The following is a 13,484-nucleotide window of genomic DNA, read 5'->3' as shown; positions in this document are numbered from 1 at the left end:
ATGAAAAATTGTACTCTTAAAATAAAAACCTAATGCAAATTCCCCCAAAAAAGAAGCACATAGAGATGGGGGATGATACAAGGAGAATCCTAGAATTTTAGAGTAGGGTGAACCTTGAGTAGCATTAAATACAATAGCCACATTTTAGAGATGAAAAACAGACCCCAAAAGATGATGTAACTTCCTTGAATCCCATAGTTAGTTGAGACATATGACCTGCCTCTTAGATTCCCGGTCAAACACACTTTCCCCTACACAACACTTGATTTAAACTAGAGGCGTTCATAAAAACTCAGACAATACACCCCATACTTAGGTTTAGAAACTATCATAAGCCACGTAAGAGAAAGGGAAAAGAAAAAGTAGAAGGAAAAGAGCATACTTAAAAGGGTAGAAGAATCCTGAATGACCCATGAATGTGCAACACTGTGAAAGAGAAATTACATTCTTTAAACTCTAACACTGTTCATAAACAGAATTCTAACTCCTGCTTGCAGTTAATTGAGGTGCATCTGTTCTCTTCCAGGAATAGGAGGAACTTTGTAGGGCTTCTTAGAGTAAATCACACTGCTGCATTGACCCCGGGGAGGGTAGGTGTCTCTTAGAGAAAGCAGTGGAACCAAGCACTTAGGCTGTCCATTTGTATTCTGCTCACCTCAATGAAACAAAAGCTACCTGTAACCAAGAGCCAAGATACAGTTAAAAGAAGGAATTCATTAAAAAGATATTCTCTGAATTGATAGTTTTTATTTTTATTTATTTATTTATTTTTGGTACTAAATATTGAAACAGGGGTACTTAACCGCTGAGCCAAATCCCCAGCCTGTTTTTATTCTATTTATTTGTTTGTTTGTTTGTTTGTTTATTATTTATTTAGAGGCATGGTCTTCCTAAATTGCTGAGGCTGGCTTAGGACTTGTGATCCTCCTGCCTCAACCTCCTGATCTGCTGGGAGGATTGATAGTATTTTTAAAGTCACTCATACATTGAAGGCTTTGAAACAGAGTATTGACTCTACCACTTGAAACTAAGGAAGAAATTTAAGTTAAAAAGGGAATGTTCTTTAGAAATGTTTGCAGTTATTCCCAAATACTTTGTCCTTCCCTCTGCCCTCCAGTCTTTTCTTCCTGCTGTTCTCAGATCCAGTAAATAAAATCTTAAGAAGCCCGAGTTTATTCTCTCAGGGATCCATTGGGACTACCTCATCTGATGTGCCTATTCATATTAAATTAATTTTCTCTTTAAATTTCTCCCATATTTTTATTGGTGCATTAGAGTTGTACATAATGATGAGATTTGTTGTTACATATTCATACATGCACACAATATAACAATATTAAGTTGGTCAGTATCACTGTCCAGCACTTCTCTCCCTCCATGGAGTGGGACCTTCCTTTCCTCTACTGATCTCACTTTGATTTTCATGAGATCCCCACCCCATCTCCTTCATTGCCTTTTTCTTCTCTAGCTTCCACAATGAAAGAAAACTTAACAACCTTTAACCTTCTCAGTTTGGCTTATTTTCCTTAACATAACTGTCACTGCTCCATCCATTTTTTTCAAATGACATAATTTCACTTTTCTTTATGACTGACTTAAAACTCCACTATGCATATATTCCACATTTTCTTTATCTATTCATCCATTGATGTATACCTATTCTGGTTCCATAGTTTGGCTATTGTGAATTGAGCTGCTATAACATGGATATGAAGGTATCATTGAAGTATGATGACTTTAATTCTTTAGGATAAATACTGAGGAGTGGTATAGCTGGATCATATGGTGGTTTCATGCTTAGTCTTTTTTTTAATAAATCTTTTTAAAAATATTTTATTTATTTATTTTATTTTTATGTGGTGCTGAGGATCGAACCCAGGGCCTCGCACGTGCTAGGAAAGTGTTCTACTGATGAGCCACAACCTCAGCCCGTCATGCCTAGTCTTTTGAGGAACCTCCATACTGATTTCCATAGTGCTTGTACTAATTTTACAATCCCACCAACAGTGTAAGTCTTCCTTTTTCACCACATCCTGTCCAACATTTATTATTATTTGTATTCTTTATGATTACCATTCTGACTGGTGCAAGATGAAATCTCAGTATAGTTTTGATTTGCAGTTCCTTATGCTAATGATGTTGAACACTTTTTCATATATTTCTTGACCATTTGTTTTTCTTCTTTTGAGAAGTGTCCAATTCATTTTCCTATTTATTAGTTGGGTTGAATTTTGGGTGTAAGTTTTTTGAGTTCTTTATATATTCTAGGTATTAATCCTCTGTACTTACAGAGTAGCTAGTGAAGATTTTCTCTCATTCTGTAGGTTCCCTCTTCATATTCCTAATTGTTTCCTTTGCTGTGCAAAAGCTTTTTAATTTGATGGCATCCCATTTGTTAACTCCCAGAATTATTTCCTGAACTTTAGGGGTCCTCTTGGGAAAGTTATTGCCTTTGTATATATACTGGAGTGTTGACCTTATGTTTTTTTTTTAGGAATTGCATTGTTTCAGGTCTAATTCCAAGGTCTTGGATCCATTTTGAGTTGATTTTTATGCAGGGTGAAGATAAGGGTCTAGTTTCATTTTTCCACATATGGATAATCGTTTTCCCAGCACCATTTGTTTAAGAGGCTGTCTTTTCTCCAATGTATTTTTTTTTTTGTCAAGGATCAGATGAATGTAGATGTGTGAGTTTGTCTCTGTGTCTTCTGTTTTGTACCATTTGTCTATGTTTCTGTTTTTATGCTAGTACCACGCAGTTTTTGTGATTATAGCTCTGTGGTATAATTTGTGCAATCCCCACCTAGGATTGGTCAGAGTTAGCAGATAGAAATACAGGATATTGTGGTATTGTGATACCTTTACCATTGCTTTTTTAGCTTAGAATTGCTTTGGTTACTCTGGGTCTTTTATTCTTCCAATTGAATTTTAGGACTGTTTTTTCTAGTTCTGTGAAAAACGTCAATAGTATTTTGGTGGGAATTGCATTGAATCTGTACACTGCCTTTTATAGTATATCCATTTTAACAGTATTAAGTCTGCCTATCCATGAACTTGGTAGGTCTTACCATCTTCTGAAGTCTTCAATTTCTTTCTTCAATGTTCTAAAGTTTTCATTGTAGTCTTTTCATTGAAGTCTTTCACCTCTTTTGATTTCCTGATTTCTTTCTCTGCGGTTTCATTGTTGGTTATATATAGGAAAGCTCTTGATTTATATTTATTGATTTTGTAAACTGCTACTTTGCCATATTTGCTTATTAGCTATAGCAGTCTTTTGGTGGTATTTTTTAATTTTTTTCAGATCTTCTAAGTATGGGATCATACTGTCTGCAAACAGTGATGATTTGACTTCTTCCTTTCCTGTTTTTTTTTTTTTTATTCCTTTTATTTCTTCTCTTGCCTAATTGCTCTGGCTAGAATTTATAGCACTAATTAAATAGGAGTAGTGAGAGTGGATATCCTTGCCTTGTTCCAGATTTTAAAGGAAATGCTTTCAGTTTTTCCCCATTTATTTTTGAGTTGGCTTTGAGTTTTTCACATATAGCCTTTATGATGTTGAGGTAGATTCCTTGTATCCCTAGTTTCTTCAATGCTTTTATCATGATTGGATGCTAAATTTTGTCAAAGGCCTTTTCTACATCTATTGTTTCTCTTTAAATTTGCATTTAAATATAATTACTGCTTCCTTGACCTTTTAGCAGATTTTTCACTTATTTTAATTGTCCTATGGTACTATAATATCTATTGTAGGGATGGGGATATAATCTAATTGGTAGAGTGCTTGCCTCGCATGTATAAGGCCCTGTGTTCAATCCCCAGCACCACCAAAAACAAAAAACTATTGTAAATGTTCACATTAGACTCTTCTTCCCTGGTAGGTGTTTTGTTTTTTGTTTTTTTGTTTTTTTGTTATTCAGGCTAACCTAAAACTCCTATCTAACCCTCCTGATTATCTGACATATTACAAGTGAAACCACCCTCACCCAGGTCCTGATAGCTTCATTCTAAAGCAAGAATGAAAAGCAAGGGTTTACTAGATATAGGCACCTGAATTCTGGTTTAATACAGGGACTCTTCATTTACTAAAAACTAAAATTATCAGGGCAATTGGGACAAAGCTAAACAGAGTCCAGATCTGATATTTTTCCCCATCCTTCATCAATTTGGAATTTATAGAGAAGTCTTTAAGGGAACCCTTTTGGGAATGACTGGGAATATAGAGTATAGAGCACTGTTATGCAATGGTGGTACTGAGGTTTGGACATTCTTTCAGAATGAAACTTACGCAGTCTGTTCTGGGATTCTAGAACAACTGCCTAGTAACAGAGAAACTAGGCATCTGCTAGAGCTTCCTGTAGCCCACAAGGAGGAAGCAGGATTGCCAGAAAAATACAGGACTCCCAGTAAAATTTGAATTTCAGGTAAATATTTTATTTTAAAAGAAATATGTCCCAAGTATTCCAGGGACATATTTCTGCTAATAATACCGTCAACTGGAAATTCACATTATCTGATATCCTGTATTTCTATCTGCTAACTCTGGCCAATCCTAGGTGGGGATTGCATGAAAGAATAAGGACTAGTGGGAATGAGGCATCAATAGAGCTGGTAGCCCTACTGCCAGGAGGAGGGGAGTAAGAGTAAGACAGGAAGCTGGGGATATAGCTCAGTTAGTAGAGTGCTTGTCTTCCATGCACAAGGCCCAGCACCATCAAAAAAAAAATTAATAAAAGGCACTTGGAAGGGGGCAGAAAGGAAAGAAGACTGCTTATCTCATCCCTTACTAATGACAAGCAGTCTACTTAAGTCTATGCTATATAAATAGGGTTCCATTCAGAGATCTGCTTAGAGGAAGTCAGAAAATAGTAGAATGAAAGAAAACACAAGAGGCAATACAGAGAAGTAAATTTAATAAGTCTTGAAAATAGTCTTTAATTTTCTCAAATCGTCTCCATTTTACGCTGTTTGAAGATTTCTGAAGTTCTCCCTAGTTTGTTTTTCATTGACAATATTTGATCTGGCAAATGCCTCCAGAGACTACAATATACACAACTTGCTTCAAGTGAGCAACTGAAATAAACAAGAAGATAATTATCTAGTCACTGAGGCAGCTGAAATTTTTTTTTTTTTTTGCTAGCAGAGTATCCTCAGAAGTATACTCTAGTCAAATAGATTGGGTTATTCAGATAACTATGATAATTTTCTTTTTTAATAGTTTTTAAAAATATTTTAGTTGTATATGAACACAATGCCTTTATTTTTATGTGGTGCTGAGGATTGAATCCTGTGCCTTACATGTGCTATGCAAGCGCTCTACCGCTGAGCTACAACTCCAGCCCCAATAATTGCTTATAAATAGCAGTAACGTGAAGGTTTTTGGGGTGGCTCTTTACAAGAAATTTGCTATGAAGTTCATTTCAACCACATTGAAATGACTGCTCCAGTTATCTCTTTGATGCTATTTAAAATCTTGTTTAAGAAGCAAATACTTAAAAAATCACTGATAGGTTCCTTAATCCCCAGTATGTTAGAGAAATAAATTCATTTTCAAGAGACTAAGTCACTTTGTCTCATCACTTTCAACTGAGCTAGATAGAACATTATTAGGTTTCAAGTTCAGTTCACATCTATGTATTTATTTTTTTTCAAGCATATAAAGCAGGGTTTATTTTAAAAGGGGTAACAGACTTCTCCCGGGAGGGAGAAATGGGCCATTGCTGGTATCCTGGTATCCTAAGAAGCGAGGTGTTCTGCCCTTTTTATGTGTCTAGGCTTCCTTTGTTCTCCTGCCTTTTCCCCCCTTATCTTTCTCCTTCCTGTGTTCATGACTAGGCCCAGAAATGCTCACATCTATGTATTTAAAGACCTTTTGTTGTTGTTTTGTTTTGTTTTTGTACTAGTGATTGAACCCAGGGATCCCCAGCTCTTTTTATTTTTTGAGACAGGGTCTCACTAAATTGCTAAGGCTTGAACTCTCAATCCTCCTGCCTCAGCCTCCCAAATTGATGGGATTACATGTGTTCGCCACCATACCTGGCCTAAAGTCTTTTTTTTTTTTTTTTTTTTTTTATGGTGATGGGGATTGAACCCAAGATCTTCTGCATGTAAGGCAAGCACTCTGCCAACTGAGCTGTATCCTCAGCCCTAAAGTCCATTATTAAAGGAGATCTCTTGTGGTATTTATGACAACATCAGAACAGAAGAACATCAGTGTCCTGATACATGCAAATGGAATTCCTGAAAATTCTGTCCATTTGGCTGTTGTAGAGCACAGTGGAGTGCTGCGCTGGGAGAATGGGATAGAGTCATCACCTGTATGAAACAGGTTCCTTTGGAGGTAGCTATGGCAAGACCTCGAAAAGGTAAGTCCCCCATCTAGACTTGTTACCTAAGATGTACTATAATAATATAGTATATCACCTCCTATGTCCATCTTTTTTAATGGGCACTAATAATTCTTTGGAAGTAAATTGTTCTTGAAGTTTCTTCTTTTCAATGACCTTGCCCTAGAACCGAAAGTTACATTTTTTTAATCCTGTTCCGTAGCTGACATCTATTACTATTGTTCGTACGTATATCCATTTTCTAAAAAAAGAATCATTCTGTGTACACTTCTTTGTAACATTTTTTAATCTGACAGAAAATGAACACTTTTTCTTGTTCTTATAGTCTTCTACCACTTCTTCCTTATGTATTCTATTATGTAATCATAAAATGTAAATTTATAAAAAGAATCAACTAGCTTAAATTACGGCATTGCTGTATATCATAAAATACTATTCACATATTTTTATACTCAAATTTCTCCTCAAGGTTTGCTTATGTTCAGAAGGAAATTTGTGTTTCAGGAAGCTGTCTCACTGATAATAGCTATTGGCTCAAATTAAAGGTCACGTCCTTTGGCACTTGGTCCATTCTGGCAGGAGTGGTCAAATCCTTAATGAAATGGGTATTTTCCAAATCAGGCCCTCTGATCTCTGCTCCTAAAGAAATAAACTCTGATCAGACCATGTTTTTGATGAGAACTGCTGCTTTACACCGATAAAGAAGGTTTTTTTTCTTTTTTTTTTTTTAAGTCATGTGATTCTTTTTGTTCCTTGACACACCAAGGGAAGTTTATGTGAGGAAATCAGTATTGAACAGTTTGTACTGTTCAGATGTCAATAGGATACATTTTTCTTCCCTTGCCAGTATTACTGCAGATTTTAACTCCATAAAGATTTCAACTCCATCCATGTTCTGGTCTCATTGTTTGTTTCTTAACCTCTTCTACTCTTGGTTTTTGGCGTCTGTGAATGGCCATCCTGAACCTCTTTAATTGCTTAAAACTGCTCTAATTTCAGGATTTCAAACTTTGAAATTCCTCATTTGGACCATGACTCCCTTACCTGCCCTACTTCTTCAACCCACCCACCAGTCCCTTGACTAGTTTTTGGGCCTGTCCCTTCCAAGCCTACCAGGCTTCTATTGCCCATCCCCATCTGGCTTTACTTCCTTCCTCCCCACCTTTTTCACTCCACCCCTCAAAGCATTCATATGAGGAACTGCTTCAATAGCAGTCCAGATAATTTCATTCTTTTCACCTCCTACGTCCATCTTTTCAATTCCAGACCTACTGTAGAGTAGCCACATTCTACTTTCTTCAGTCCTGTATACCACAGTATTGCTAAAAAAAAAGTCATGAAATTATGCTGTTGGAACTTCACTCTCATTTGAAGGTCCTTTTTATCCATTTTGCATTGAATTCCTTTACAATCTTGAAAAACAACTAATTTGAGGCTCTTATTTTTTCTCCTGTAAGTGGCGAAGGTGAATGAATCTGAGTGGCCACAGGCTACCCAGGAGATGGTCAGTTGCAGTACTTATCAAACTTTAATGGGTACAGAAACACTTGGAGATCTTACTTAAAATGCCAGTTGTGGGCCAGGCATGGTGGCACATGCCTATAATCCCAGCAGCTCAGGAGGCTAAGACAGGAGGATAGTGAGTTCAAAGCCAACCTCAGCAATGCCAGTTTTAGGTGAGGATATAGCTCAGTGGTAGAGTGTGTGCTTAACACCAAAGAAAAATATGTCAATTCTGATTCAGGTGTCCCTGGTAATGCCAATGCTGCAGGTCATAATTTAAGTAGTAAGGGCCTCATTGAGCTCCAAGATTATTTTTTTAAAAATAAAAAGGGTAACACTCATGATTCTAAGTCATAATCATATTTTTCATTCCCAGCAGACAACTAGAAACTGAAAGCCATGAGCCTCTCCAGCAATGTTTATCCTTTCCTATCCTGAGGCTTTTCTCCCTTTTCTTTCCTAGGTTTCCTTTTCTACTTGCTTTCATACTGTCCCTCCTTGCTGAGTTGGGATCTTGTTCTTTCAGTTATCTCTTCCCACTGGCTCCTTCCCATCTACTTACAAATACCTTCAGACTTCTGGACTAATAAAACTGTGCTTTCCCAGGGATAGTTTCATAGTGAAATTTCACAAAGGACCTCTCTCTATGCCTAGTCTCTTTCCAATTCCACATTTGCAACTGACCATCATCTCTGGGTAGCCTGTGGACACGCAGATTCATTCACTTTGGAAACAACTCATTCATTTGTAAGAGTGTTACTGGTAATAGTAAAATTAGAAATAAGTAACTGTTCAAATTGAAGGAAGAAATAAGCAGTTTTAAATGTTGCAGTAATTAAAATAATACTTCATGTGTTAGCATAGAATAAATACAAAAGCAACTATGCCATATTTTAAATAGGAAAGAAGATAGTTTTAGAGGAAAACGTCTGAAAGGAATGACATTTTATTGATTCCAAAATGTTAACAGGTATCTCTGGGTATTGAGGTTGCAGATGAATTTCACTTCATCATCTGTATACTCTGAAATTTTTAAAGTATGTATAATAGGGAATTACAATAAGACTCTTCTGTAGGAACTGAGGCACAAATACAGTAGATAACCTGATTCCCAGGTGAGTGTGAGGCAGACCCCCATATATAGATTTTGCAAAAGGAATGAAGAAGAATCTGTCCACAACTCTGCTCTCTGAGTCAGATCAAAGATATAAAGGAGTCAGAGAAAGAAGAATGATAAAGATGTTTCCTTGGAGAAAGCTGCTGCTATGCTCTGAGTTCTTTGGGTGCCTCTAAATCAAAAGGCTCCAGGAAACATGTCTTCATACTAGGATTTAGAGCTCGTAGTATGGGGGGGACTCAGAGAGGTGATGCCTGAGAAAGTTGAACTGTAGATAGGGCCTGACTGTATGACTGGAAATATAAAGGATGACAGAAAGGCTGGCAAAAAGCATTGGGATGGAAGCCAGGGAAGGCTGCTGCCTTGAAATTGGCCTTCACTGCCTATTTCCTGAGAGCCATATGGGTACCAACAGTGGGAAGAGAGTTGCCTTAGAGCTGTCTTGAACTAGAAGGAACTTTATGGATGCCTAGGGATTGAGGAAGGAACTGCAAATGACTACCTAGATATAAAGACATAGTGACCCACCAGAAAACCACTGAAAATTTTTCAAGAAAAGTAGCCCAGAGAGGAAGCATAGGCTTTAATTACTTGCCAGGCTTGAGACACCAGCCTTAAACATTTGCTAAGCCTAGAAAGCATTAAGTCACCCACCCCTCACCTCTCCTCATCTTAACCCTCTACTGCTTATCATCCACCTGGCTGGAGCAAGAAAAGAAGCAAGTAGGGGAGGAACTAAACTAGGAGTGATTAGGAAGGAAAAGTCAGCCATGCTCCCACCCTATTTACACTGAAGGCTTTAGCCAACCTAAACTGGCAGAGTAGAATGCTGTAATGCTGTTTGAAATTTTTGTTGTTTTAGAACTTGGTATTCTAATTTCTGAATTAAGACTGCACTTATTAAAGTGACATTGTACTATGAATGCATAGTACAATGCATAGTACAATCTAAGGGGAACAGAGAAGTAATGGGAACTCTAGACTTTTTTTGGTCCTGGGGTAGCCCTACCACTGCGCTACATCCTCTGTCCTTTTTTAAATTTTGAGACAAGGTCTTGCTAAGTTGCTAAGGGTCTCACTAAATTGCTGACTGGCCTTGAACTTGCAATCCTCCTGCCTCAGCCTCCCAAGTCACTGAAATAACAGGTGTGTGCCACCACTCCCAGCTGAACTGCTAGTTTTTTTTGTTTGTTTGTTTGTTTGTTTGTTTTTGAGTACAGGGGATTAAACACAGGTGCACTCAACTCATCCCCAGTCCTTTTTTTATATTTTAGAGACAGGGCCTCACTAAGTTGCTGAGGCTGCCTTTGAACTTAACAATCCTCCTGCTTCAGCCTCCTGAGTCACTGGGATTATACTACTGTGCCCAGCTACTAGAATTTTTATCTAGGAAGAAAGAGCAAAGGAAGAATGGGAAAACAAAAATCAAGTTATATCACAATCTGTTCATAATGCTTGTTGCCAGAAGCCCCCTTATGATTTCCTCCTCCATTTCTTATCCCCAAAAAGGTAACAGGTCTTCTAATAGTATAAATTTGTTTTTGTCTGTTTTTATATTTTGTACACATGGAATCATTCGGGATTTTGTTTTATTTATGGTTTCTTTTATTCCACATTTTGTGAGGTTAATCCATGTTGTTGCAAGAAGTTATATTTCATTCATTTTTATGCAAATGGTTTTATTTGTTACTTAAACCATGGTTTTCTCATGCTGGCCTGACAGCACCAGGGGTGTGGGACAGGTTGCTGAACTATGGGTGACAGTAGTAGCCAGCAGATTAGTGACAGAAGTGAGAAGGTACTGCATTCTGAGTGCCTATCACCTGATTCCCAAGAGAATATCATGCAGCCCAAGTACAGTGTTGGATTGAGAAGAGCTGAGGCAGGAACAGTCTCTATGTGTCTCCCCACTCTGGTGAGAATGGATCTCACATGATACAGAGCCCACTGGAAGGCTCCAGTCCTGTTGAATTGAGCAGACTAGTGGCAGCACCTTTTGCTTTCCTTTATTTATTTCCTGCAGGGCTGCCTATCTCAGGTCTCCCTTCTTCACCTCCCAGGCCTTTGGCAAAAGTCACCATGATTCCTGGGGAAAATCCTGCAATTCCCAGACCTTTCCTGGGATCAGTGTCTGATCTGATAGAGGTAGCCTATGGGACCTGGTTTCCCAAAGTTCTGGCAGATCCTAGCACTTGTCCTGAGTTCCAATGCTGCTCACTAGAGGCCGTCTTAGTGGCAGTGCTCTGTGCATCCAGCCAGTGGGAAGCGGTGCTCCAGGACTTAGCGGTTAACTGCAATGATGTAGCAATTGAGCCTGGGCTTTCTGCTTGGGGAGCCTCCTCTATTCAGTGATCTCCTGCACACTCCTGGATCTGGAGCCATTCCTCAGCCCCCTGGTCCCCACTGCACTGAAACAGGCCCTGGAATCTGCAGCAGGTCAGCATCCTGGAAGATGTTGGCCGAGGCCTGCCTGTGGCCCTGGGCTTCAGTGGGGGCCTGCCAATAGGACAGCTCACTCACTACAGGGCTGGGGTGCCCATTGTGAGCACGCTGGTTGCCCAAGGCAGGCCGCACGCAGTCCAGAGCTGGCCCAGGCCACCTCAATAACAATCAGGTTTCCCCAAATTCATTCATTTGTATTATTATATAATGTTCTATAATATAAATATACCACAATTTGTCCATTTACTGATAAGCATTTGGATAGCTTCCAATTTTTGCCTATTACAAACAATCCTACTGTGAATAGTGTATTATTTTTAATAATGAGGTGGGAAGCTCTTAAAATTCTTGCAAATAATCTCTTTTCTTTTCCCACTATTACCATCCTAGTTTAAGTCTTCAAAATCTTTCACTTGGATATCAGCAGCCTCCTCATTGATAACTATAGCTACAATTAATCATAAGTATTACTACCAGGTTATCTATCCAAAGCATAACTCTAGTCATGCCACTCTTACTCAAAAAATATTCAAGATGTGTCCTAGTCATTGCCCTAGGCAATGGCCTAGCTTGTCCTAAACTCAGACCCTCATTTTCTTTCCCTGCTTCTCTGTTCATGCCATTCCCACTTCATGTTGCGCCAAAGTACCACCCACTTAGATGCTTCTAACATCTACATGCTTCTTCAGCTGGCAGTCTTAAATGCCTTCTGGCTCATCTACATATAAGGTCATTTCCTTATTTGCAGTGCTCTGTTGCAGTCATCCTGATGGCTTTGCTTTCATTCATCTTTCATCTTCCTCCCTGAACTCTGGTGGGGACCCCATCACGTTCATGGTGTGTTTCCTACAGCAGCTAGTGCAGCTTCTTGTCCATAGAAGGGGCACAGAGAATGTTGCTGAAGTATTTTGGAGAAGTTTTTAGAAAATGTCTTCCTGATTTTTACCTCTCATGCCTACTTCTCCTTTGAGTGAATTCCCCTCTCGCTCCTTGGTATTTTGTTTGAGCTGGCTTGCCCAGGAACTTAGTCTGTGGTATCACTGATCCTCAAGAAAATAACTTCTCAATACTGCTTTCTGTAATAATACCATTTAACAACCTTCCTTCTCTAAATGAATTAGAGATAGGGTTAGGGTCAGGGTTAGGCATCTTGTACGTACATGGCACTGTAGTAACCGGAATAAAATTTGCTGTGCAGTTGCAAGACATCATTCCAGAGTTTTAATCTTTTTCAATATATTTTTTTTAGTTGTAGATGGACACAACACCTTTATTTTATTTGTTTTATTTTTTTGTGGTGCCGGGGATTCGAACCCAGTGCCTCACACATGCTAGGCAAGTGCTCTACCACTGAGCCACAGCCCCAGTCCCAGAGTCTTAATCTTAAGAACGTTTTAATGTCTAAATCTGCTGTCTCGGGGCTGGGGATGTGGCTCAAGCGGTAGCGCGCTCGCCTGGCATGCGTGCGGCCCGGGTTCGATCCTCAGCACCACATACAAACAAAGATGTTGTATCCGCCGAAAACTAAAAAGTAAATATTTAAAAAATAAAATAAATAAATAAATCTGCTGTCTCTGGTTGATTTTTAAAACTTGCATTTGTTTCACCACTATGGATGAAATGCACTTTGAGTGAAGTTTGGGAATGTCAGCTGAAGTTCAAGTCATTTCAAAGCAAATAGAAGATAAAACTGGAGCACTGTCTTGCTTTCCCATCAGTAACTGAATTCTCAAGAACCAGTTCCTGAATTTAATGACTGAAAAATATTGGTTAAAATGACCAGAAACCTCATTTATTTGCATCCTTTCTCATTCTCTCCATTTACCCCAAGAAAACTTGATTCTTCTGAGCATCAGAGATGACTTAATTTTGTGGTAAGAAAATAGGAATTAGGGGAAGCCAATTAGGAAACCTCAAGGAAGAGGAAGTGTCTCTAGGCTGAAAGGAAGGCTGTTGAGTCTTATTTCCTCTTTGTTCTTGACTCACTGTCTTGGTGCCTAGCCAACTTCTGCATCTCCCTTTCTTTTACCTGATCAGGGAGCTGGGGTGAGGGAGAAATAGAGTAAATAAAGTCTAAA

Source organism: Marmota marmota, unplaced genomic scaffold, assembly GCF_001458135.2.
Source record: "Marmota marmota marmota unplaced genomic scaffold, marMar, whole genome shotgun sequence".
Lineage (NCBI taxonomy): Eukaryota > Metazoa > Chordata > Mammalia > Rodentia > Sciuridae > Marmota > Marmota marmota.
The sequence above is the reverse complement of the archived record's forward strand: the minus strand, read 5'-3'. Positions refer to the sequence as shown.